This window comes from Corvus kubaryi, unplaced genomic scaffold (assembly GCF_017639235.1).
Source record: "Corvus kubaryi isolate FWS band 111438036 unplaced genomic scaffold, C.kubaryi_AGA036_p1.0 37312, whole genome shotgun sequence".
Classification (NCBI taxonomy): Eukaryota; Metazoa; Chordata; class Aves; order Passeriformes; family Corvidae; genus Corvus; species Corvus kubaryi.
The window spans coordinates 110,038-136,829 of NW_024581098.1; the positions used below are offsets into that span (position 1 = coordinate 110,038).

A 26,792-nucleotide genomic window follows, 5' to 3' on the forward strand; every position below is an offset into this window, starting at 1 on the left:
GCCCAAAAACATAGCTTTCACAAGTGAAAGCAAACATATATGAAGGAAAAGAGAATATATACAGAGATATATATATATATTTACAAATGTAATATTGTTTCAAGGAAGCAAACAAGCTCAAATAACTAGATGAGAATAAATTAAATTCTCCTCAATGGCATTTGTGAGAAAACTGATTTGGACTTGAAAGATTAAAGGCATATCTAAGTCCATAAATGGCTTTTTTCTAATCATATCAGTCCATAAATCCCATATAGCATAAGGACAGAACAGCTCAAGTCAGCTGGAAACCCTACAAATGAATGAACCAATCTGAGAAAGTGCTCCTTGACATTCAACCTGATTTCAGAAATCAAACTCCTGCCAAGGTGTCTGTCTCTGCTTCATCCTTCCTTTTAAACTTGTACTCATCTCACCACTTCCAGGAGTAAATTCACCTAAAAGCAGGAATACCAAATGCAGCAGGACATCTAGGCATGACAACATTGCCTGGGATGTGAGACTTTGAAACATTATTTTAAGAAAGCCTATTTTGTGAGTTTCCTACTCAGCTGGAGAAGTGACATTACATGCATCCAAGCTTCCAGGTGCTTCTCTGAACCGAAGCCAAGGATCTCTAATGTTCATATTTTAGTCCTTTAGGAAACAGCATATCATGTTTGCATCTCTTCAGCTTCAGAAAATGTCTTGCTATATTTACACAGCTTTTGCCATGCTGCTCTGCAAGTATAGGCACAAGCTAAAGATTCCTGTGGAGGCAGCCTTGCAGGCAGCTTTGCAATAGTCTGTGGGTTTCTGCACTAACTCTTTTGTTCCCATACACAGTGTATGACAGCAGTGTATGTCATGGTGTACAAGCTGTCCTTCTATATGTGATTTCGCACACAGGAGGCTTTGAATGCTTTAAGGGCAGCTTTTGGTCATATCAAGGACCATGTGTCCAGGTTGTCAGTATGTGTTTCATGCTCAGGGGTCTCATTCCCTGGCCAATACTGTGAGATGAAACCTAAAGATAAATCTTACTTTTTTTTTTAATATGTTCCTATTTTCAAAAGGCAATATAAGCTCTTGCCCTCACCTGGGTTATTTCCCCATAAACATGTTGCCAAAATAATCCTATTACTTTCCCATGTCAGCAAGTTTGTCATATATTAGCTATGCTAAATCAAGACCAAAGGCTTTCTGTTCAACTGAAATAAACTTCCTGAGGTCAGAAAAGGACTTTTTTCTTCTTCCTTGAGTCCTACTATATCTGATTGTCTCTAGATTGGACTGGGACCCTACTGAAATGTTCCACTCCTGTGGTTGTACACTCAGACTGTTTGCTACCCACAAACATGGGAGTGTCAGTGTCTGAGGATGAGTCTCCAGTAGTTCACATTTCCGGTTTTTGCCACAGGCTTCATTCATAGCTGGGGATTTTTAAGGCAATATAGATGGTTTCATCATTAAGCTTAACTTTCTCCCACTACGTACAGAGGTGGAATAATACAGCATAATGGGTGGCAGAAACACTTCCTTGTTGAAATGTAAGTCAGGATTATGCCTGATATTACTTCTTCTATGTGTTACACAATACTCATAGAACATGATAGCATATATAGGAATAATTTCTCCCATGATTCCTCTCAGCTGCTTTCAACAGACACTTCTGGTGAGACACTTTCCAGCTGCTTCTTTAATTTGGCTCTCCACAACAACTTACCATTCCCCTGAAAGTCTAGAAATATTCTACATATTGTGTTACTTTCAAATTTACTCATTTTACCTACTCCTAATTTTATACCAGCAGTGGTTTGGACTCTCTGTAGATGATCAAGGTTAACTGCCAAAATTCTGGCTTATTGTATTGTATCTTTAGCAGTTTCTTAGGGTGTGTACAGGACACCTGCCTAATGATTTATCTCTTGCTGCACTCAAGGTCATATCCACCTTAGCAAATCTAACTGTTAGACAGTGTTGAGAAGCTTCTGCTGAGCATCAATCCCAGTCATAGTTTTAAATACTTGGATGATGGTCATAATTTTGCTTCAAGATAAAATCAAGCACTGTTTCCCTTTGCCTTGCCCCTAAATCCAAACTAAGCCAGTTTTTGTTGTTAATATTTCAGCACTTGTATTATAAACGATGAATAAAAGCAACACAGAGAGGCAACTTGGCATGCAGGGACCACAAGAACCATGAAGGCTGGCTCTCTTCTGTTTTTCAAAAGACCACAGTAAGTAATTGAGGTCTCTCTTTCTTCACAGACACCAAAAGCTCCACTACCTTCTCCTCTATCTGTAGAAGTAATTGGCTCTTTCAGATACTTGAATGGAAGTTGTACTGCCAGAATACACCAGCTAAGGCCAGTTACTAGTTCACATGCTGGGTGATCTCTTCCCTTTCAATTATATTTTTCCAATATTCGTTAGTTTCTTGTTATACTGAAGATGTGTTATACTTAAGACTTTCAGATTAGGAGTCCTTATTAGCTACCAATCAAGTCCAGTCCTTCACTGGCAGTGACAACTGCCAGGAACTCATGTGTGTCATGCAGTCTGTGTGCTGCCAGGCTTGGCAAGACAGCATGAGATCACTTTGCCTGTTAGGAATCTAAACTTAGATTCCATATTTTCACAGCTAGACTCCCTGTCTGTCAGCTAATTTGGTGTCTTTTATTCCAGTGAAGTATGTGCAGCACAAACATACCCACTGACTCCAGGCTCATTTCCATGATTTCTACATTTCAGGGCTTTCAATGCCTTGAGCTTGCTGCAAGTAGCTTACAGAAATCAAGGGATTATTTGGAGGATGCAGCAACCCCAAGCAGAACAAACCCCCTGCCATTAGCTCTTAAGAAACATTGTGAGAACACAACACTAAGTTAAATACAGGGCACCATCTATGGGAGACAGCTCCACCTGCACCGCTTTGCCCAGTGCTCTGTGTGCATGGACACCTTCCATAACACCAATGGCAGCAGCAGCAGCCCTTCTCCCTGCCACCCAGCAGGAGAGAGACAAAAAGGTGGAGTTTACTAGACATGTAAAAAATCCTGGTAGAACTTAACTCTTGAGGAAATGCCTTTCTGTTGATCCACATTTCTGTGATTTCACTGGTACTCTTCTGCTGAGCTTTTATATGCTTTTGCTTACACAGCTTCTGGACAGATTTTATCCTGGTACTTCACTGATTTGGAGGAACCAGCCACAAAGATTTCCACTCCATGGCATCTAACAAGATCAACTGGAACTTTTTTATTGGAAATGCCTTGGAAAAATATTAACATAAAACCCCCCCCAAAGATGTACACAGCAAATGCCATTTAGATTATTTAGGTCTTCTATTAAAGAATACACAATTAAAAAAATATATATATTGTACTTAGTCTATGAGAATGCATATGCATGAATAGGGAGAAAATTATTATGAGCATTTGTTTCTTTTGCAAAGTCACTGTGTCACCTGCCCCACAGTCTGAATGCCATCCTTCTCAGCTCACAGGGCTGGGGCCTGACAGACCTCGGTGGCTGGCTTGGTGCTGCTGTGGGTGTGGACTGAACCCACACATCAAAAAAGGGAAAGAAAATAAAACTTTGGACTAACAACTGTAAGAGCAACAATACAAAACTAGAACTGAAATGGTACAAAATTTGGAAATAAATCTCTTGAAGTGAAAGCATGGTGGTGCTAGAGACAGTATTGGTTTCCTAATCAATTCTCCGTGAAACTGTTTTCTAATTGTTTTCTAACTGTTTTCTAGTTGGGTGTCAGGTGCCTAGGAGTTGGGATAGGGACACATGGAGTGGCCTCTATGAGGAGAAGTCAGTGCCTGTCCCATGTGGGACACAGATGTTTCCAGCCAGTTTCCAGCCAGTTTCCAGTCAGCTCCAAAGTGAGCCACCACAGGACACAGCTGAGCCCAAAAGCCAGTATATTGGTGCCTCTGGAAAACACATTTAAGAAGGGACATTTAAAAATGTCTAACAGGTGGAGGAGGGGGGAAAATAAGGATGAGAGAACAGCAGTGTAAGTACTAAGGTGAGAGAAGAAAAAAGGGGATGGGATTCTCCAGGCAATTCTGGGAGAGAATCTTGGTGGGGCAGGTAATTTCCCTCTGCCTGTGAAGGACCACAATGGAGAACATTTACGCTCTTCAGCCCATGGATATTTCTTGAAGAAAACTGTGGCCTTTGGAGAGCCCACACTGGAGCAGTTTTATCTTGAAGGAACTATACCTTATAGGAGGGATCCCATGCTGAAGCAGAGGAAAAGTGGGAGGAGAAAGAAGGAGGAGAGAGAAACTGGTGTGGACTGACCGCAACTCCCACTCCCCATCATCCTGTGCCACATGGAAGGGAAGGCAGAAGGGTCAGGGATGAAGGAGTGAAATTGATTTGGTAAAAAGGGGATAAGGGGAAAAATCTTGCTTTAATTTGTCCATGTTTCTCTCTCTCCACATGTGTTTTCACTGGCAATAAATTAAATTAATTTTCCAGAAGTTGAGCTTGTTTTGCCTGTGGTGGTAACTGGTAAAGTATCTCCCTGCCTTTACCCCAGCCCACAAGGTTTTTTGTCCTCTTTTCTCACCCTGTTATGTTGAGGAAGCAGAGTAAATAAGCAGCTGGGTGAGTGACTGCAGTCCAAGGTCAACCCATACATGTAATCACTTCATGTCAATATATTTTTGTACACACAAGCTGTTTGCATGGTCATGGATTTAGGGGCCAGGTTGTACCTGTTCCTTCCAGGACCACTCAAGAAAAAGATTTTTTCCTTTCACAGGGATACATGAAACATTCCTCAAAATTCTGTAAACCCTCCTTCCCCTGAAGGGCGTCTTCCCACCTGCCAGTGACCTACAATGTACTGGCTGCCTCAGAAATGGATGTCTGAGAATATCAAAGCTGTCACATTATTTCCTGAGATTTAATGAGAGGATGTGGGAGCAGAATGCACCTAATACCCAGGAGAATTGGAGAGTTACCACAAATACAGTTTTTCAATGCCTGTAGAGAAAAGTACAAATTCAGAGAAAGGAAGTACCTATCAAAATTTTTTGTTTTAGGTTAACATAGTCACAACAATTTCACTATCTTAATTTTTTATAGTGAAACATGCAAAAAATGTGATACATCAATCATGGGTTTCATAGATGTAGACATATATTTAAAGTGAAATGGCACAGTAACAGTCAGTGTAAAATACAAGCCACAGAGCATTGAATCATGAACATTGAGTGAATCCTGCAATTGTGTTCAAAGAAGTAAGTAAGAATTCAAAAATTTCAAACAAGGGAGAAAAAGTCCTTCCAAGGGATACTTGCCTTGACTTTAAAATACACATTTTTTTCTGTCTGAATTTATCCACCTTTTGTTTTCAGCCATTGATTTGGCTGAAGTTCTATTGGGTTCAAATCACTTAAGCATAATATTTCATGGACCTTCAGAGTTTTAAAAATTAAACGTTCCCAGGATATCAGTTTTTTACTCAGAAGCCCTCAGTACTAAAAGCTGAAGACAATTTTCCTAAGCCCAAAATGAGCTGGTGAAAGATACATATTTTTACTATTAATCAAGCTTTCTGATGTGTTTTCCACCAGCATCCCACAAGCAAAACAGCTTGAAATGATCATACTGGCTGCGATATGGTGGAACATATCAGAAATAGTGTCTGGCAAATTCAAACTGTCTCTTCTGAGTATTTTTTTGAAGACATAGTGAGTACCTTGAACTACAAAGAGCAATATCACACTGGTTCTAGAAATGTCTGCTGAGGATTTGGAAAAGGAAGGCATAAATCAATATTCCAAATACACCAGAGATTTTTTTTTTTAAAGGCATTGCACTGGCTGTGACCAGCATCCAGCACAGACAAGACTAGAAGTCAAGATGCATTTTGGCATGAAAAATAATCCAAATATCTTATACTAACTCTTATTACAAATCCATAATATGGCACCAGGTCACTGGCAACAAAATTGACTCCACGCAAAGATAGCATGGGGCCCTTAAATCTCCTAAGTCATGATTTTAGGATTGGCTTTCAGTGGTTCATAGGCTCATATTGGCTTTCTGAAAGGGGATAAATTTCAGCCCTCATTAAGGAACTGATATTTCTCCCACTTGCATATTAAAATTGGTCTGAAGTTAGTACCTTATTTGACACAATTAGTCTAAAAATATTTTGTGTATATAGCATTTTTTTATGTTTGTCTTTTAAACTTCTCTAAACTCTGCAGATATGCTGAGGATAATGCCTGATACGGTGCTCTGGGACAAAACACAATAAGCATCACTCTGAAAAAGAAATCAATTTAGCATTTGTGCAATACCACTTAGCAAAGGAAAAACTGGAGCTGTTAGATCATGTTAGTACAGGAAGAAGTTTCCTTTGGATCAAACTCTTTGCTATGTTTCTTTCATTTTTAAAAAGTTCAAACGTATTTTCACAATAATTCATTAAATAGAGTTATTTTTCTGTTAGTGGAAAAGCAATCACTAACCTGTTCTCCATCTCAAAAGAAAATCCATATTTTCACCTACTGTGCAGATAACGTAAATTGAAACAAGGTCTAACAAACTGTTTTGAAGAATATTCAGCGTATTCTGGAGATTAATTCTGCTTCCAGCTCATGCCATGTTTGGATTATTTTAGGTCTCATTTGCATCTTTGTCTTAAATATTAGTTGCAAAATTATTTATTATCAGTAAGGAAGCTCTACAGCTATATATCTATGCATGTCTGATGCAGTTGAAATATATACACACAATATATGTGGGTAAGTGATACGTATGGTTTGTATCTATGGTATATTTAGAGTTATATACTACATACAGACAGATAAACTGGCACAATTTGAATATACCAAGCAAAATAATGACTCAAAATTTCCTCTGAAAAGCTTTTCCAATATTTATCTGTGGCTTGTGCCAAAAATTTTCACCTTGCTGCAAGTTTAAATGCATCTAATTTCCATTTCTGCTGCTTGTTTAGAAGATTGAAAAAGTTCCCCTGGGTCCTGTCATTAAGCAATTATTTTTAACGTGTAAGTACCCAGAGAGAGTGATTGAATTGCTTCTTCATCCTTTTCCCAATATTCTAGGCTTACGAGTTCCTCAAAGACTTATATCCCAATGGTTGATTGATGGCCTCTGGGACCATCCTTTTCCTGTCCTTTGAATTTCCTTCAGTGGCTCCATCCTCCAGGAAGTGTTAGTCACAGAACAGGGCACAGTGGTCTTATTGGTGGTGTTCAAAGTGGTTTGATCTTTTTAATATGTCTACTGTATACTTTTTTTCTCTTCATCGATGGATCAATATATGGTTCAAAGCCTCAACCTGACACCGAGATCTCAAAAAAGCTCTTCTCTCTCCTAACTGCAACGTCATCTTCTGAATTTTTAAGGCAGGGAATTTCCCATCCTATGGGAATAGTCTGTGTTTCTGATTGTCAAATACACTTTCCTGTATAAAACCATAATTAGTTAGTTGCGATAATTTTGACCAGTCATTCAGATTGGCCTGTGATGGTAGCTGTCCTGAGCACTATCAACTACCCTCACATCTCTGCACAGAAAGCCTGGAAATGCAAGTCACTGGAAACCCAGCTGGCAAATGATCATGTCATCATCCATAAGGCTATCAAACAAGATGAGAGCAAGGACAGGCATTCAGCAGGTGCTCCTGAGCACTCCCTCAGTCATTCTTTCCGAATTTTCATATCCATCTGGATGAAAGATCTTAGCACACTTTGTATTAGCTCTACTCCTTCCTGCTTCAAGATCTCATGTGATTTTAAGTCACATGAACTTAAAAAATATGTTTATACATTATTCATTATAGTGGCTATCATCATTCTAACTTTGAGCTTGTCAGTGAATGATAACAGGTCTGGGTAACAAGTCCTGATATCCAATAAAAAAAAAAGAGGTTGCAGAATTCTACTATCTCACTTCTAATTCTTTGTTACCTGAGTACACAGTTGACATTCCTAATATTTTATGCTGAATAAAAGTCAGGATAATCTATACTAATTTTTATTTCTGTGCACACTTTCTTTTAAAATTTTAAGATTTGTTTCTTTATGCATCTGCACATCAGTCTGCTCCATAGCAATTGTTAAGAATGACCAACTGATTTCAACAGAATTTGACACAGAAACAGATGTCTCAAAGATACTAACTTCTGTGAAGTTCAGGGAAGATGGCATCTAGAGAAGGGCCCAAAGAAATGTTCCCACTTAAAGTATAGCAGACTTCAGGCATTTCATTTTTATGCCTGAATTTTAGGCATTTTTATGCCTTCAGGCATTTTTATTGCAACAGCTAGGGACCAATTAGTAAGTGAATAAATATGTCCCTGGCAGCTGGCAAATTCACATAGATCTGACTTTGAGCTAATCCCAGCAGATATTGCCTCTTAGCCATCCAAACCCAAAGTCATGAGAGAGAACTTGGAATAAAGCAGGGAGTGAACAGTACAATGTGAGAACCCAGGGGATCTGAGAAAAAAATAGATATATTTTCAGGGCAATGGTTAAGGCAGGAAATGAGGCTTCATTATTTTTGCTGCTCGAAAAAAGTTTTTCTTCAAGTAAAGAACAGAAAGATTTAGGCACTCTCGTTTTCTTGAACTCATCTACTTCTCCAATATTTTGTTAAAATGTAATGTTTCAGTGTCTATAGACATACAATACAGGGTCCTCCAGGCTGGAACATGATATAGTTCAGGCTGGACACAGAACACAAAGAGGGCCCTGCAAATGGAACTCAAAGACTTAGATTATGTTTTAAAGACTGCTGAGCATCTACCTCAAAGTGCAGATAAATGAGTATTAGTTTTACATCAGTGTGACTGTAAATCAGATTCTCTGCAGACACAAAGGGGGAAGTGACAGTCAGCTGCATACCCAATATTTATTTGATTTATTGTTTTTTTGATACAATGTGACAGCAGATTAGCAAGGCATTTTTATGACACTGATGATCAAGAAGTTATCAATTCACATCAGTGGGACATTTTAACAAAGAGAATAACAATAATAAAGCATTCAATCTATAACAGTTACCTAAGTAAACAAGTTCATATAAAAATCCAGTCTTTTCTCAACATCAGCAGCAGTAGCAACAACTGACAAAAGCCCAGAAGCAGTAGTTCTAAACCTACTGGTGAATATACCAGACTAATAGAATACCTTTACTCCGGCCCACCTTATTAATTCTGATTTGGAGAGGAAACAGAATAGTGTGTGTGCTCTCAGTTGGGGGAAGGTGATGATAAGTTCTTTCCCTCTGGCTTTGGTAGTTGTTTGGATGTGCAACTGTGAATGACTCTTCATTCAGCCTGCAGAAAAATAGCTTATCTCTGCTACAACTACACTTAGATAACTCGCCCCTCTCAGTCAATTATAAACACAGCTGTTCATTAGAAAACAGAGCTCATAGAAAGCCCATGCCATAAACACACTGCCAAACAAAGAATCAAAACCAACACCATGACAAACTAATATCCCATTTTGAGATTTGAAAGGTAATATGAAAATACACTTCAAAGAGTTCAGATTCCCAGTTAAAGAAAAAAAAGTGCCATGATCTATTTGAGTAAATGATCTTCCACAGAGAGATAAAGTAAATAGGTTAGGAAAATTCTTTTCTTTTTTTTTTTTTTTTTAATAATTGTGGTTCTTACTAGAGCACATACAAAATACCTTTCCCCAAACACTCTGGCACTGGTCAGAAAAAATATTTCACATTAATCACAAATCCATTCAGTATGCATATAGATTGTCTCTATGTCTCTACAAGTTTTAATGTTAGGATACCAAGATAAATTATATTTGGTCTCCTAGTATTTAATTTGAACTCCTAGCACTTCTGATGTGGTTATACCGTAATGAATTTGAGATTTTTCTATTTCTATTACTGACTGTTTTGAAACATATTATGGGCATTGATACTACCTAAGAATAAATGCAACACTCTTGCAATAACCTAGCATACTTAAATTATTAGGTTTTTTTAAATCTTAACCTGATTTGGGAAGCAGGAGACTGAGAGATTTTGTTTTGATTATGTTTAGAACAGCATATGATTACAAAGTTGTTTAGATGTTTTCCTTAGTCTGTTTTGGAAAAGCAATGTCTATCAAGGGGAAAGAGTGTGATTTAATTTATCTTTCTGAGACACTCAACACTTCCTTCTCCTCTCACAAAATAACCACCATAAGCCATAGCTTAAACGTCTTGTCCATTTCAGTTCTGCATATTTTCCTTCTACTGCTTCTGACCCTAAAAAGATTCAGCATCACTTCCCTCCCGAATTCTCTGAGACACCTTCCTGTTCTCTTTGTCACCTCATCTGCAAGGTTTTCAAACTGCTTTTTTCCCAATGCTCCTTATACTTCTTGCTTTCCCGCAGGTTTCCCAGATAATATATTTGTTTTCTGTAGAGGTGCTCCAAACTCTTAGCCCTCCTCCTCCCTTCGGTGTCCATCTCATCTGGTATCTCCTTATCCCTGTACCCATCCCAGCACTGGGACAAGGTGCTCAGGCATCTGCATTTAGATAAAACCTCTTGATGACTGGAGCACTGAGATCAGAGCTTTCTGGTTCAGGAATGTGTTGTGGTCCACCATAAAACCAGACAGCTGCCCTCTCATGCAGCAGCATCCTGTCCCAGCAACTCCCTGCTCTGGTTTCCAGCCTGTGTGTAGTCACACACAGGTTGTACCTCTTTGTTGTTCTTCAGGCTTTCCCCTCAAGCCAGCTCATCTGCTTTCCTTAAACAGCCAGGGTTTTTTAAAATCCCGTTGAACAACTATGGTTATTTAAAAAAAAAAAAATTGTTAAAAGATCGTGCTACAGTAACAAACTTCATAAGAAGCTAATATTCTTAATTTTAAAGAAAGTTTTATCCATGTTACCTGCTTCATATTCTAGTACAACATGTCATATTGAGGACAAAGGTCTCCTTTTGTGAGTAACTATCAAGTCAGCAAGGGTATTCACTGCTTCCTAGTCTTTCCAAAGCAGCCTTCATTACCTAGGGCATTTCAATTCACTTTCTTCTGTTCTGACTAGCACTTCTATTTGGCAAATTATGTCATCAGAATAACTCCTGCCCTGTGCCTCTATACATTTTTATTACCTCTCTTTCTTGTAATGAGGTGAGGAAACTCTGAATACAATAGTCAAGTAATCAGGTAAAGTTCCGTAGACTGCAGGAATATATTTGTAATTACTTGCTGTCACATCATGTTTCTGTCTGCATTAAAATAATTTATGCTATTCACAGAGTACCTAGATCCATAAATCCATAATTTCACATTAAAATAGATAAAGTCATAGGCATGATCTCAACACAGCCTATTCTCAGTGCAAAGAGTTCATAAACTGAGTATCTCAGGGGCTTCTGGGAAATGCAAGTGATGTTTGTACAAAAAATGGTGTCTGACAATATTCAGTTAGCAAAAGACATTATTTCTGTCCCCAGTATAAGATTCCCTCTCCTTTATCCATGCTGAAAAGGTGACAAAATTTCCTGTTACAGCTCCATTGTACTCCTCTAAGCTCTTCAAGAGGAGCAATGCTAGCTCCCAGAATGTACGTATTCCCATGAATGGGACATTTAACAATTCTTTGCAGATCTAACACCTTTTCTCAAAATATTTTAGTACTCTCTGTAGTCATTCCATTATTCTTAAAATAGCTGATGAAGACTGTCAGCGTGATATCCATTTTCCTGATGCATGAACCAGAGAAAAAGGAACTGAATGATTTGCCTGAAATATCAACATACAAAGCCCTTTCAAGAATAGGAACCCAGGAGTTTTAAAGCAGAGTCTATTGTCCCAGCCACAAAGAGCATGGCTTTAATTCCACCTGAGTACCACTTTGCAGCAGGCTCCTTGGCTAAACTTTCAAACACTGAATTACCTGCCTGCCTCAATGCTGTGCTTATCAGTGGACCCAAGCACCACTGCCCAGAGCCAGCAGTACAATCTGTGTCTGCACTGCAGACATTGGCTCATCAGCATCAAGCTGGATCTTCAGAAACTTCTTTCCTGAGCGATCAGTTTACCAAAAAGATAAACAATTTGTATGTTTAGGAAGCCAGCTGGGTTCCACTTAATCTGCCAGAAGCAACTGGGCTTTGAAAATAGGTCCAAGCATGAGGGAGAGAGTGTTTTCAAATTAGACTTTTTACAGTTGTGGGCAGTGACAGGTATTTATTTCACTCTTTCAAGCACTGGCTAGCAACGACCATTCAGAATTATCACAACTGCCATTTCTCAAGAGCTATATAAATCAAGCTATCTTACCAACTCAGCAGCTTTCTGCATTCTAGATCAAGAAGTGCTTAGTTTATCTTCTTACAACTGGAGGCGAAGCCTTGTGCCTGTGCTCACCCAAGACGGTGTTTAAACACTGTCTTTCAAGCATGCTGAGAATGCCTGCTGCAAACACTGGCATGCCTTTGGGTGAGTAAGAGAGACGTTTTCCTGGAGTTTTTCCAGCCTTAGATACCATTCACAAGATTATCACTGTGGTGATAGGTTTGTTCAAGACTTTGCATTTGTGCACAAAAATTTCTAATGGGTTTCATGCTAATTCACTGGCAGTAACTGTTAGGTGAACTAATTCTTCTTAGATCAGTTTTGCAGAGGCATAAAATTCCAATGGCTTTCCTGATTTGAAACAGACTTGAGGACTGGGTATTTATGAGCATAAATTCTATGGGTCATTAGCAGAATTTGGTTCACTAAACCCCTATGAGCCTTTTAAAAACATCTTATCTCATATACTCAGTACAATTATTCAATCAAACACTGCAACTTGAATTTATTATTTTTGGCCAATGGCACATTCCAGCATAGCTATATCTGGAACCTCTGAGTATATACAGGGTATATACTCTGCTGTTTAAATAGCAATTTAATAGCAGCACTGTCTAAATAAGGATATTTGCTTAAATCAGTTATTTTCGGAAATATTCAAGATTGGCCACTTGTCTTTAGAAATTTCTATTGCATCTTTAGAACTCAAACAGCAGTTTTACTGGCATATTTGCGAGCAGGATATTAACAAATTTCTCTAACTCTACAAAAGTTATTGTATACCAGGTATCACCAACCTGATCTGTATTATTATTGCATGATAATAATGTCCTCAAAATAGAAGTTAATAATGTGAACACTTAAACTCATGTAATGAGTGCCAATTATTCTATTACTCTGCTCAGTGTATAATTACAGAAACTGGAGAATATTCTGGGCTTGCAGTTTCTCTATTGTTGGACTGTTTGGTAAACTTGAGTGGCAGCTTCTCTTGTTTTTTTTTTTTAACCAGAAGGGAATCAAGTCATGCAGCCATTTTGAGTGACAGCTAAAGATTAGTGACTAATGAGCAAACACTCCAGACTGCATTTTAAAAATGCAAACACCATCCAGGAAAAGGAATTGAAGTAGTCAATTTGTATAATAAATGACTTTATAAGGCATGCATGATAACAGAACTGAGGAAAAATGGGATGCCAGTCCAGGTGGGCTCGATGCAGCAGGCATCCACAGCACAGGACGCCTTTAAATCTTGAAAGGCAAGCACTGCATACCTTGGCTAAATTGTCAATTAATTAAATAATTGACATTGCTAATATAATTAGTTTGCTCAGTTTTGGTTTCCTGGGATGAAATTAATGAAAGAACCCCTTGCACTTTTGAAGACAGACACTTGCATAATCACATATATTTGCCATAGGAAATGTAGGTCCTCAGCTTTCAGAGTAGGAGAATGGATTGAGGGAGTTTGCCAACACATTATCGTGGTATAAATTAAAGCAGCTGGAAGGTGGCTGTCACTTGCCTTTGCCACTGACAGTTTTAAAGGATTATTGATTCTGCTGATGAGCTTTGGAGGAGTGGAGCCACGTCGCCTTTCCCAAGGCCACAGTCTTTGCACAGGAGGGAACAGCTACTTGTCTTCCAGGGCATCAGGGGATCATTGCACACCAGAAGGCTCTTCTACAGTCCCTGGCTGTGAATTAAGGGCCGCTCTGTGGTGGGAGTAATTGCCTGTGTTTGTGAAATAGGTCAGCCTGCCAAGCAATGCAAGGCTCTTTCCTCAGTTGCAAAGCATCAAAGCCTCAGAAAACCACCTAAGGTACATGTCTGTGAGAGAAGACCGTAAAGGAGGGAGGGAGGAAGGAAAGTTGAGCAAAGTTTTAATGCATTTTAAGCAACCAGAAAACACCTGTGAGTCTTTCTGGAAAAATAAGGCTCACCAGAAGTGGTTTTCAGTAGAGGCACATAGTCACACAGAAGGAAAAGAGTACTGCTAAGAAACATAAAGAGCTGCTTTTTAATTCTCTCTTGTGCTGGCTGTACTTGCCAGTATTTCACTTTAGGGGTAAAACTTCTTGTTTGTTGACCCACGGCACAATGAAGTGCAAAGGCAATGCATAACTCAATAGAATTTGAGTCATGTTAAATCCATCATAAGAAATTTATGAAATTTCCTGTTTCCAGTTTCAAAAGTAACTTAAGCTTCAGCAGTAATTAAGTGTTTAACCCCCCTGATGTCAATGGGACTTAGATGTTAAAGCACTTCAGATGAAATCCTATGGGCCAAGATCTCCACATCTAAAAATAACATTGATGTTAAGTTTGCTATAAGACTCCTACTACAGCTCAAAATAAACCCTTATGTTGAATCCTTAGTGCCAGTTCCATTTCAATTACAGTTTTGGAAATGTAACCTGAGGGCACATTGACCCAGTCCCTTGCTGAGAACATGTTCACTGCCTGTCTGGGAAAATTAGTTTCCCCAAGACTTGAACTATGTTTTCAGTGGTAGTATTCTTCTGCTAACTGTTAAAAGCTTCCTATGCTGTTTCCACGGCTCTATCCAGCTAAGATGCCCCTGTATCATTTTTTATTCCTTCAGTCAGTCATGCACCCATGAACTTGCTTTTCTTCTGTGCTGAAGCTCCTACTTAAACAATAGAACTCAATGAAAAATCCGAGATAAGGCTAAAGCACCATTAGAATGACCTTCTGGGAGGGAAAGTAGACATGGCCAACTTTTCTTCTGAGTTAACTTAATACAAATGCTCAGAAGAAGCAGCAGTATAGCAAACTGCTTCACTGATGTTTACCCAGCTGAAACATCAAATAGCAAGTCCAGAAACATTAAAAAATCCTATCTGTCACTCTGATGGAGGGGAAATTATTTTTGCCCCTTTCGAATTTGTGATTATCTTCTGTAATCCAAAGGAACCCTGTGCCATAAATTTCTTACTTTAAAAATTTTGGTTTTAATCAGAAAAATTTCAATAGATGTTGAAGACACGTTCGGAATTTTCAAGGTTAATTGTCAAATCCTTCACGACATCACGTCAGCTTCTCTGTGGTAAATATAGGCTTGTGATCAACAGACTGTCAACTGTATTTATTTATAAGCCAGTGTTCCTAGAAACATATCTAAAGGCTATACTTAGAGGTTGTGCCACAATACTGCAGTGCTGCAAAATATGGTCACATATGGAAGTAAACAGTTTTGAAAGGTTAACCCTCCTCACTCTTGATATGCTCTGACATCTTGTGGATATCAACTGGCTGAACACAGCACAAGAGGAAGAGCTGTGGGTATGTCAGGAAAGAAGACAGTTGCTTATTTGGATGAAAATTTACAGCTTAAAATGGTAGGATGGAAAATCTGCAGGGTACTGTAGGAAGGTCAATGATATGGATATTAAGACCTGGGACAGGCTCACAACTGACTTAGTCCTCTGTGAGTTTTATGCCTGAGATAATGAATATTTATTCTAAGTAATCAATTATTTACATTAGATAGCATGCAAGTACATTTATTATAAATATGTTTTAAATACAGTATTAGCTAAAAAAGGCAAGGCACCTAGTCACTCTAGACAAGCATGCAAAAATTCTCAAAAAGATTTCCAAGGTCTAATTTTGTGCAGACTTAAAATAAACATGTCTCACACTCATCTGTTCTGAGACAGTCTCCTCAGCAAATATGAGCTGAGTGTCAGTAAATTCAGTTTTGTATGCACTCCTCTTCCAGCTAATAGAGCCTACACTATCAAGCAACTCTCTCAATTAAAGTTCCCTCAGCATTTATGACTGGGCCTCAAACATCCTTGTAAAGTATTATTATGTTTCTATTCTCATTTTATAAATTAAAAACTGAGAGACTCCTTTAAGAAATGTGGCTTGTTTAAGCATTTTTTTTTAGTGTTTGGGTACTGATGAACCATTAGTTCATCTCATTCTCTACATGTGGCCAGGCTAGGTATTTTTAGAAATGAAATCCAAGTCTTTATCCTTGGTAAAAGATATCTAGGTAAAATTTAATGGCTGGGGATGTACAGACAGTTGGACCTTAATTCCTATGAAACTCCAACTGTCCCAACCAACATAATGACCCCCAGGAGAAGTCACAAGATTAATCCATTTTCCCATGTCTCAGGTCCTTCCTTTTCTACAGGGCTCTATGTTCTCTTGCTAAGAAGAACAGATGATTCTGTGGTCACGAATGTTTTACAGAAAGCATCATGCTTTTTCCCTCAAGCCCATCAATAAGTCTTCAAATACATGCACAGCTCTGATATTTCAGAAGGCATATTCCATGGACACAAAGAGATAAGAATGAAATGAAAAAAAAAACCCTCACCCAGTAGATAAGGCATAACTTACACCAGTCACACGTAGTCCAAGATAAAAATACACCACTTTAGTAATGTCCAGTGAATTAAAGACAAGTTGTATGCCATTGTTTACATATCCTTATTTATACCAGGTAGAATTGTCCTGTCCCCACAAATCACCCACATGTGGATTTTTGCTTGGTTAAGGGGAGTATAAGAAAAGCTCTGATACTTAATAGGCTGATTCAAAAGACACGGAAAACATCTTGTGATAATTCCCAATTTTTTCAAATCTTTTTAAAGTGATTACCTGCAAAGAACAGTGGTAACGGGTCATTATTTTTTATAATTAAAATAGCAAAAGAAAAACATAAATACCAATGAAGAAAGGTTAAGGAGATAGAGTTGCCACACAGGCTCAGGCAAAGATGCAAGAAATCTCATATGCAAGATGCAAAGATGCAAGAAGCCTCTGGCAATGGCCCAGATCAGTCACCTAGGGAAAGGTACACAAATAGGACAGCTGTACTCTTCTCTTTCCCCAAATGTGAGTTTTGTTTCTGTTGCCTTCAATGCTCTTTCTCTTTCATGACTGCTCTCAGCTTTGCTTTGGACTTGTCTAACATTTACCACCCAGAACATGCTCACACCTTAAATATACCCTATATGTAAACCACATCTGTTTATTCATTCTTAATGTAACATCTGCTAAATTCCCTTCCTAGTCATCAGACAGTGCACCAAATGAAACTGCGAACCACTGGTTACTTCTCATTGCACTCGCAAGTTCCTATTTCATATACATCTTGTGAGCTGTCAGATTTCAGAAAAGGCTGAAAACACGACCCATATGTGTTGTCTTCAATGTAATAATGCATCTACTTTTGTTCTCCAGAGAAGAGGAGCTGCCACTAGGACAAAGAAACCGCAGAGCTGAATCAGGCACCATATGATTGACTCATCCCTGGTGGACAAAAGCCAAAGTTAGGTTTTTCCTGCTGCATAGTGGGCTGTTCCTGTCAGAAAGATGAGGGAGAAAATGACACAGCTTTTCAGGAAACTCCCAAGGATGAGACCAACCCAAAATATCTGCCTGTACAATATTTTCTATTTATTTGCCAATCTTCATTTTTATACAGTGTAAAGAACAGTGAAAAAGTTAATAGAGTGATCTCAGTTCAATAACTGCCGCTAAAAACCTGACAACACATTGACACAAAGAAGATATTTCATGATACGCAATGCCATTTATTCAGAATTTCTGCAAACACAGGCACACATCACCTTCTTCATCTGGAGTTGTTTAAACTTACTCCATAACGATAGGAATTAGGAACTTTAGATATAACTAAACTGAGACTCTGGAGGACAAAATACCAGCCTCAAACAAAACCAAATTACCTTCCACCTCATCTGAACTGAGCTTCTGGCAGAAGCAGCAGAACTTTTATGTGAGATTTTTCTTACTTTAGTCTCAGTTTCTGAGACTGTACAATTATCACAGCACACACCAATATGTCAGACACATCCTGTTGAAGAGGGAAGAAACTGGAAGAGAACCAGGTTGACTGAAATCAGAAGATCTACATGTATTTCTTATAGACACAGGAAATAACATGATAAAATGTTATATCAGTCACTCAGTATCTCTGTTTATAAACCAAAGAAGTTTGAGGCTGATGTCGTTTATAGGAAGAATAAAAGGAGTTAAGAAAATAGTTAAAAACCCCACATAATTTCAACATGTACCTTTGCAATGGGCTTGCATAGAAAGCAAAAAGAAGCTGTTAAACCTGCTTACCTCAACTTCTTTCATTACTAGATTACCTTTCCTGGTTTCCTCCAGAGAATAAGAATGGAGAACTGATGTCTCCTTATAAGAGGAGTGATTATTTTGAATTGATGGGGAAATCAACAGGATGTGTACAGGACCTACTGCCCGCAAAGTCCCCGAATGCTGCTTACCTGGACAATTGTTCTAGATTCAATTTTGGCAATTAGGCAATTTTTTTAAAGTGTTGGCGCTAGAGCAGTTATGGTATTGTATTCTGAACCAGCAGTTCCAATTAGCTTTGGCAAGTATTAGTGACAGGTACTTTGGCTTGAGGGTCCCTGCAACAAGTTTTACTTTCCCTTTAGCTGCTCCATGCAAGTATTTCTGTGGGTTGTGTAGGAAATTTCACCACTGATTAATGAAGGGGCTATGTATGTTTATGTCCTAGGGACTGAACCTGTCACTGTTTTCTTGGCAAGGATGGTCAGCTTGTGGCTTTTGCAGAACTTCTGCACAAGGGACATTCTGCAGTGAGAGCCATGTACACTGTAATATACACTATCAGTTGAAAATATATACAGAAAAAATATATTCAGTGTCTTGTACTGATACAGCACATCGCAATGAATGCTAAGGAAACACCTTAACTCAGTAAGCCTTGTCTGCAACTTAGGGAAAAAAAAAGAAGGAACCCTCCACCTGGAAAAATCTGTGTTATTGGAAACAATACAACTCCATTGCATGGAGTTTGAAAGGTTTGCTATTTGTATAGATCACAATGCTCACCTTAGTTATGGCAGCCCCTTGCTCAGCACATCAATTTTCATCTTATAAAGAAATATCTTCAATGGAGGAAATGGCATGTTTTTGATCTACTTGCACTGCCTGAATGATGTAATAGATGACATAGTGGAAGCTTTCTCCTTCTCTATGGTGACCAAGAGTGGCAATAGGAGGCTTTGCACTAATGGAGCTTTAGATTTTTTTAGCAGACAAATCCTGACCCATTTCAATATAATTTCACTGAAGATATCTTGTATAAAGTCTAGTTTTTCTGCTTCCCTGTTTGCTAGTAATTGGTAGCCAAGCCAACTCTGATTCAAGGGTCATAAATACATCTTTCAGCTGGTTGATAGAACACGCTTCTATCAAATATCTACACACGATTCATTGCTTTGCTGCAAAGAATTATTAATTATTGCATTATTTAGGTTCTTAGCACAAATAAGTTTCTGTCCCATGGTCAGGGTATTTTCTTGTCATTCAATTTCACAATCAATCTAGTGTCTACCCCAGCCAACAATAAATGCTGTGACAAATAAATTAATTAAAATCCTAGTCACTATGCCTAGATCCCTCTATAAGAAACTTATGCAAAGATGAGCTTTCCAGAGAGTTTATAAGACAACACAGGCCTTAATCACATAGTAGATGCAGTCCAAAGCTGAGAAGTTCATCATGAAGAGCATTTTTCCAAATGCATGAACTTGTACCAATGGAGTTGCAGTACTTCAGCAACACCAGCTGCAACAGTAAGAAATGGGTTGCATCAAATTACTCAACTTAGAAGTGATAACAGCTGTTGTTTTGGCATGTTACTTGAAAGGGAGAACACGGAGAAGTTTTGCTTCCTGGGTTATTTTGGTATCTGTGTCTGCTGTGCGGTGAGAGACTGAACTCTGCAATGACAATCTGAGATTAGACACTGAACTTAAATGCCCTGAGAGCACAAGAAAATGCAGTTGATTATAGGCAGCCAAAGCAGAAAGAGGCTACTATGTACTTTTATATATAAATCATGCCATGCCTGTTTGCTAATATCAGTAAGATCCCTTGCTTTCTCTGTGAGCTTCCCTCCATTTGTCACCTTTCAGTCGGGATGGATTTATGCACGCCTCCTACAGATCACCACACAGCTGTGAGCACACCACATCTACTTGTATTCCATACTAAAAAGACCTCACGAGGGGAGAGCAATTACCCACAGGTATTGATTAGGTCCTGACAGAGGACAAAACAAGAACAATGTAAGGACCATATCACCCATCCTGTCAGACCTGCACTGCCTTTCACAGCAAGAGTTCACAGCTTCTCACAGCTCTAGAAGAATCAGTGTTTGTAACTTGGCCCTTCTGCTGCCAGGAATGGGTGAATAAGTCATACAACTTCTTTTCCTCATTCACATTCTGATCAGATTGGTATCTTTTGAGGATAGTATAGATCTGAGATATTTTATCTACAAAATAACTAAATGAGGAAAGCCCAGCTAATGACCACTGGGACCAGCCTCCTAAGTCCATTTTCGAGCAGCAAAACAAACCATTGTTGATGTGGGAAACTGCCAATGCTTATGAGAGTTTCTCTGACTATTCATCTGCAAGTCTATGAGGAAGAATAAAAGGCAGTAACGAGTTGCAGAAATGTTCAAGATAACATCACACTGTCTGCTACTGAAGCAACAGCAACAGAAAAACTGTTCCCAATTGCCATTGTAGTAATTCGCCAAGAATATGACTTCAATAAACACATAAACTTGTAGTGCTGCTTCGTGGCCAGTGAACTTGGGATTTTCTGAATTAATTAAAGTGCATGAAAAAAGCATCATCTCAGGGAAAATTCTGCCTCTTGTTGCCCAAAATACAACATTTGGCTTGGTAGGAGAAGCATTATAGTGTATCTGGATTGTAAACATTATTCATTGGGAATACTAAATGGAAATTGAAGCTGATATTCATTCTGGGGTTGTCCCATCTACAAGCATCAAATATATATTAATGGGAAAAACAGTACTGTAGTGGTAAATTGTATTATTTTTCTCTAGTCTGGATTAACAGAATCTTGTAGTCTTAGCAAATTTTAACAGCCAAATGGCCTTTTAGATAAGAAGAGTTAAATGCAAAGAGTAAGTAAGCATGAGATAAGTATTTTTTCTCATAACAGCTGTTGAATTTCTAATTCTGATGTTTCTTTGATTCAAAAACTCCCAAGTGTTCTTTGTGTACCAGGTAAATATTTAAAAGAAGTAATACAATGTTTATATGATGTGGATGATCTCTGATACTGTTGCTTAATTAAACAGTAAGGTTTACAGAGGCACAGCCCAAGGCACAAAGCTCTGTTTGATTTAGATCCTGGCTATCAGACAGCCATCAGGGTGTGGAAAAAAGTGTTCTTAAACTAACAGCCATCTTTCATTAGTTGACAGGCATATCTGTGGTAAGGTATATCAGAGAGAGACCCTAGAGTCTGAAAACTCATTTTGTTTTTCAGTGAGCAGAACTAGAAAGAATTTACCTAAGGGTTTTCTGTTGGATTTGTGCATGAGTCCTGTTTACATTCTTATGTTGGGTATAGTTTCTGAAGAAAGTGTAAGCTGTGTGTTTTAAAGTGGCAAAGTTTCATTTAGTACCTATCACTGAAGTTTTACATAGCTGAAGTATTTTGATATTGCCAAAAGGATATCCATGCTGGCCAAAACCTTGAGAATTTAAACTGAGCAACTCTACAGCTAAAAAAACCAAAAGAACCACCATACTACAACCTGAGCTAAATAATACAGATTTGCTAGGCAGCACTGTAGAAAACTAGGTACAGCTGCAAGATGACCTACAACATACTTCCTAGTGAGATGCACAACATGGATATTATTGATTCAAGTCTAAATCAAAACAAGTTAATAACTTTTAGACTGATATGTTTTTATTGCAAAGTCTTTCAGGATCTTTGGCCCTTATGTAAGAATACTTATATACTACAATTAAATATGAAATATAAATATTAATAATATTACTTGTATTTGCCAGTGTAAGCTGACATCATAACTGTAAATGAATTTTATTTACAGTGATTTATTTACAGCCTACTAGAGATTAGATCTTTCTCATACTTGCCTTGAAGATTTTATTAGCTAAGTAGAGCCAGACTAGGTCAGATCTAGAAGTAATTTAGAAGTGCTATGAAAATTTAGATATTCTAGTTGAATGCCTCAGTGCTAAAGATTTGGTCTCACTTTTATCCAAGTATTTCAATTAAGCTGAAATATGAGTCTGTATAGAGAGTTCAAAAGAACTTTTCCTAACTTATCAAAGTTTAGTAGAAAAAGCAGTTGAAATGTAAGCATGGTATTTCTCCATAGATATTAAAAGGTTTTGCTAGAATTACTTGGTTAGAAGTAATTCAGCGCAATTTCAAACAAATTACTTCAGGCTCCTCTAAAATCCCAGTTAAAAATATAGTAGATTTATGGAAGTAATTTGGGACACAGTGGACACACAGCAAGATTTTGGTGCATAAGCATGATGAATACCTGATTAGTATATGTGGCAATAAACCATTTTTCATTTGCCAGAAACAGAAGACAGGACAACACTGTCTTCTCTTGTGTTCAGAGCCTGGCCCAGTTTTCTGCAGGCCACTGCAATACTGGGGCAATGAACTGAGCAGCTGATGTAAGCCTTGGGGCCTCCATCCATCCATTCTTCCATCACCAGAAATCCCCTGTAATAGCAAGGTTCTCTGTAAAGATTGTGTCAGGTGTTAAGTAGGTACAGATGGGTGTTGCACCTGAGCCCAGTAAGAAGGCCCTAGAGATGAGCCATTTGTCCACGCTCATGTGTGAGAACTGACTCGTTCTCCTTCCCCTCATTCCTCTGTACTTTGCCCACTGTGGGTTAGCAATGCCATTGCAAAGGTGTAGGTTACCGACGGGATGGATGGGACGGTCGGTGACGGAGACGAGAGATCTCTATAGTCTGATCTTGGGACACAGTCGGTTTATTGTAAAGGGCGTGGGTATAGGGGCACTGCTCAGAGCTGCCAGACTCAGCTCTGAGCAGGCCCAAGAGAGTAAACGGGTGAGAGAGAGAGAGAGAGTGTAAGAGCAAGAGTGGAAGTAAGAGCAGGAGTGGAAGTGGAAGTAAGGAATGGTGAGAGTAAGAGAATAGAGTGGAAGTGTCTGAAGTCCTGGTTACAATACAATAAATCATCTTCTGTACTGAATATTCTAATTGTCACTAACCAATCTAATACAAGATACAAATCCTATAGCATTTACATACAGCCTATAAGAGTTCTTATATTACCATAGAGTGTTACATCTTAACTTCTAAAAACTACTCTTTGGACCCCTTCTGCTGAGCTAGTAGGGTCTGCTCTGACCCTTGGACCTGCTTGCAAGCAGAGGGTATTGTTCAATCAAGAGGGGATTACCTTCAGTCGGCCATACCATTGTTTTCCAGTTGTTCAGTAACTAAGACTTGGTATTTCAAAAGTGGCTTTCATTTCGATGTTGCCTGTAGTTTTCATATTCCCAAAATCTTTTGTCAGGCAATCATATTTATAAGGCTTTCCTGTTTCATCTTCCCCAACAATTATCCCCCTTTCCGATGAACAATTAAGATATTAGACATAGTCCTACTCGTCATTTTTTGCACACACTGAAGTATACAAGGTACTGCTACTAAAACTATAATTATTACTACTAGAATAATCAAGCCTATTTTACAGAGTTCCCTTAGCCAAGGTGCAAAGTTCCAACCATCAAACAAACTGTCTAGCCAAGACGTTATCTGTTGTAATTTGGTTAGCTAGGTCCCTTAGGTTTTGTAACTGTTTGTGAATGGAAACAGAATGATCGGATAAGTTCATACAGCATAATCCTTCAAAATCTTCACAGCCATGCCCATGTGCTAATAAAAGATAATCAATAGCAGCTCTATTTTGTAAAGTGGCATGTCTGACTGCCTCTTCATCGGTTAACAAGTCACTGATCATAGTAGAGGTGGCATTTACCTCCTTGCTGAGCCAACATCCCAACTTGTTTAACTGTTTTAATGCAATTGAGGAACTTAACTGAGGAAGAAAAATGCTCGCAACAATTGATTTTTCAGAGTTCCAAGGGTGAAAGTCACTATCACAGTCGTTCTCATACTGATGTCCCCAGGAAGATCTAATCTTTCTGTTTTTCTTTTTGTTTACTTCTTTGACACTGGGAGCAATAATTGTAAGTTGTCCCAGAGCACAAGGGCCACCATCTAGTTTTGAAGGTATACCTTGCCAGGCTCTGTCTCCACAGATGAGCCAAATTCCTCTAGGGAATCGAATAGGAAGTTTGTTAAAACGATCTGCATGAGGTTCGTCATATATAAGAAGCTTAGCTTGGTTGCACCAAGAAGTTACATTGCTACAAGCTGGGTGATATGGGGTAACGTTTAAATGAGGACCGTTTTCTCCTAGAAAGTGAAAGAAATAGCAGGTATCCATAGTTAACGAGCCTAGGATTTCTAGCTCTTGAAGGTCAGATTTATCAATTTTAGAATTATCAATATAAGTTTGGTGTTTATGGCTGGTAGTTGGAGATACTTGATGATCGTCGTATGGCCAGTACTTATCAAGAGTAACATTATCAAAACCTTCTGGTAAAGGTATTCCAACTAAACAGGTTGAAAAAGGTTTGTCAGGGCTTGTGTCAGATAGACAGATGGTATCGGAGCCTGCAGATTTGGCTAAAGCAACCCAAACATTTGTCTTTGGTTGATTTACAGGTAAAGCTTCACTACAAAAACTAAAACATAAGATTAAAAGCAACATGCATCTACACAAATAATGCTAAAACTCCATTCTTTTCTTGAGCTGTTTTTGGCAGATCACTTTCTTCTGGTGATTCTGCGCACTTCAGGTCTGGGTGCTTGCTTCTTGGCTTCCACTCGCGAGGTCACTGGCTGAAGTGGAACCGACAACGGGCTTTGATGTGTGGTACAGCTTCACGTTTTTTGCTGGAACCCACTTGAGCTCTCCACCTGTGGAAACACATGCAAACCCCTTCCCCCATGTTATAAGATTGTATGGTCCTTCTATTTTTCCTGATTCTAGATTCTTAATTAAAACTAGGGGGTGCTCTTTCAGTTTTGCTTTTTTGTTGTTTAAGAAATGTCTGAAGATGGGGGGATCAGGCTCTTCTGCAGAGCTATTCAAGAAATTAAAAGCATACAAGGTTTTATTCAACTTTCTTTGAGGTGTAGCCTGGGCTTTTCCCCTTTTCTGTTGATTTAAAATGCGTTTTAAAGTTTGATGTGTTCCTTTTAGGGTACTTTTCAGCAGTTGCTTAAAGTATGGAGAGCAGATACCACTGTCCTTTATTGCTTTCCACAACTCTTTAATCTCATGGTGTGGGATAGCTTGCCATGTTCTAGGACCACCAGCTTGCTGGCTGAATAGTACAGGCATAGCTAAAGGATTTAGATTTTCTTCTTTGCAAATTTGGCGTCTGACTTCATGCCAGTCTGTAAATTGAAAATTATTGAAACATTTTTGGGAGTTTTCTACTTTTGGGATTAATGCAGGCGAATCTTCAGGGTTTAGTGTCTCTTTCTGAGTTGAGAAGTCTGTCCCAGACATTGGGGGGACACCAGAGCTGTTTGGGAACAGACTTAGTTCTTTTTCGGAATTGTTTTGTATTGGGATTAAGGGGTTGGCATTTGCAGGGGCAGAATAGTTCTCAGTCTGTCCTGTATTTATAAAAGCAGGTGTCATATTCCACCCTCCCTCTCCTTGTTGCACGGCTTGTGTGCCTGGCTGTAGCTGTGCGATCGATTGGTGATACAAAGTAGTCCCATTCGGTGCTGGGAGCACAGAGGGCGATAGCACAGCTGGGTGTTCGAGGGAGTGAGGGCGTGGTTCGGTGCTGCTTGGGTTGGTTCCGGGAAGCGGCGGCGAAGTTAGAGAGGCAGGCAGCGGAGTCGCGGGAAGATGTGCGGCTGGTGCCGGGAGCGGTGCTGTGGTTGGAGGAGTGTGAGCGGAGTGATACCGCTGATCTGGGAGTTGCAGCAATTGCGCATGCGAGGGTTGCGTCATCAGGTCAGCGTGGCAGGCTGTAATGGCAGCAGTCCGTGTGGCGGGCGGTTGGGGCAGAGCAGGAGATGGCAGGACTGCAGAACCAGGGGCTGGGGCTGCGGCCGCGGGAGGCAGGAGGGCCGGTGGCTGGATCGCGGCGTGCTGCTGCTGGGAGCTTGTAGGCTGGGCTGGGGTGGGTGGTGGTGCGGCGGGCAGAAACGGCGCTGCTGGAGCGGCGGTGCCGGGAGACGGGAATTGCACAGGAACGGCAGCAGGGACGGGAGTAGACATAGGCGTCTGTGGTGCCGCGGGGCCGGGGAACCGCTCGGGGCGTGCTGTGTGCGCTTGAACGGCAGGGTGGGGGGGTAGGGTTCCTGAGGTAATGTGCACAGGGGGTGCCGGGGACACCAGCGCGGCCGTGACCGGCGCTGTAGGCACCGGTGGTTCGGGAGCGGCAGGAGACTGTGAAGACGCAGCAGCGGCGGACGCGGATGGAACAATGGCTACCATCGGCGCCGTGTCGGGGGGGGGGACCTGGGGGG

At 39.5% G+C, this 26,792-nt stretch overlaps 1 protein-coding gene and 1 long non-coding RNA gene across 2 annotated transcripts in view; one reads left to right on the plus strand and one right to left on the minus strand.

Moving 5' to 3' along the window:
* Window positions 1–26,792, minus strand: part of XKR4 (XK related 4) — a 223,537-nt gene that overhangs the window by 5,441 nt on the left and 191,304 nt on the right. The window lies entirely within an intron of this gene.
* Window positions 1,697–3,279, plus strand: LOC121665107. The gene is made up of 2 exons (XR_006016225.1): window positions 1,697–2,218; window positions 3,142–3,279. It is a non-coding gene; the product is annotated as an uncharacterized LOC121665107 (long non-coding RNA).